This window comes from Oryctolagus cuniculus, chromosome 7 (genome assembly GCF_964237555.1).
Source record: "Oryctolagus cuniculus chromosome 7, mOryCun1.1, whole genome shotgun sequence".
Classification (NCBI taxonomy): domain Eukaryota; kingdom Metazoa; phylum Chordata; class Mammalia; order Lagomorpha; family Leporidae; genus Oryctolagus; species Oryctolagus cuniculus.
The window spans coordinates 51103994-51105709 of record NC_091438.1 but is presented as its reverse complement, the minus strand read 5'-3'; positions in this window follow the sequence as shown (position 1 = coordinate 51105709).

Below are 1716 nucleotides of genomic sequence, written 5' to 3'. Positions count from 1 at the left end.
TCCCATGAGAGCATTTCAGGCATGGAAAGCCAAGACATAATAGCAAAAATTGTTCTGCATGAAAGATCTCTATGAGAGAGACCCCAGTGGAAAGAAGGGGCCATCAAAGAAAGATGTACTTTTCTCTGAAGGGAGGAGATAACTTCCACTTTGCTTTTGGCATTGTCTAAATACTGACAGAGTTTGTGGACTCAAAAGGTTTCCATAGCCTTGGCAGCTTATGTTAAGAGGCTTGGGTGGTCACTGACATCAAAAATAAGAGTGTTAATTGTTAAATCAACAGCAGGAGTCACTGTGCACTTAATCCCCATGTTGGAGCTCTGTCCTTAATGAAGTGTACTATGAGAATTAACAGTAAAACTTGTCTTCAAACTGTATTTTATATTTTGTGTGTTTGTGTGTGTGCAAACTGTTGAAATCTCTACTTAATATAGAGTTGGTCTTCTGAATATAAAGTCAATTAAAAATGAATCTTAATGAAAAATGGAATGGGAGAGGGAGTAGGAGAGGGGATGGGTGGACAGGAATGGGGGTAATAAACACTATATTCCTAAAAGCTGTACATATGAAATTTGTATTCATTAAATAAAAACCTTAAAAAAAGAAAGTTCACTAAGCTTTCTCTTTGGAAAGGAAGATGATGGGTCTGCATGTTCTTTCTGTGACTGAATTATATCCACCTCAACTCTGTCTGCTCCCATTCTGCTTTTCCATCCTTTTACTTCAACACTTCTCAAAATCTTTTATAAAGATTTATTTATATATTTGAAAGGCACAGTGACTCATTAGAGGGAGAGACCCAGAGAGAGACACAGAGATCATCCATCTACCACTTCACTCCCACAATGGCCAGGGCTGGGCCAAGCTGAAGCCAGGAGCCTGGAGCCTCATCTGGGTCTTCCACTTGGGTGGTAAGGGTCCAAGCACTCAGGCTATCTACCGTTGCCTTCCCAGGCACATTAGCAGAAAACTAAGTCAGAAGTGGAGCAGCTGGGACTAGAAACGACACTCATATGAGATGCTGGTGTAACAGGTGGCAGCTTAACCCACTGACCTCCTTCTCAGAGTTTTTAAAAAGCATTCTCTATCTTTTACAGTAGATTTTATACTCACTGGGAACCAATCTTCTGTTATATCCACCTGTTTCACACCTAACCTGTATCAGCCAGGAGGTATCTAGCTAAACTACAGAAAATCTGGCTCAAATAGATGTAAAGGACTCTATTTCCTTCAATAGAATTCTTATTTTTAAAAAAGTCCCAATTTACAGTATCTCCAGGATCACCTAACAGCCCTTCAATGACATCATAGAGGGCCCAGGTCTCTATTTTTTCTTCTGCCATAATCAGTTTGTTCTTGACTGAGCCAGCTCTCCTCACAGTCACAAGATTGCTCCTTCCTACACATGTGCAGTGGCAGCTCTTTGTAAGAATGAGAAATCGTCTATGGAAGCTCCAGGCACACCTCCCTTCAACTTCCTTGACTGCAACAGAAGAACACGACCACCTTAGACCAAGCACTGGTGTGGAAAATGGGCTTCCCAGGATTAAACCAATCAGCTTTTCCCCTGAGTAAAGGGATTGGCTTGTCTAAGCACTGGGTCACATCAAGAGGAGAGACTTCTGAACAAAAGAGCTCTGCTTGCAAGAAAGAAGTGGACAGGGCGGGGATGAATTTGGTGCCCCAGTGCCACGAGTGCCGGCAGCAGGGTGTGTA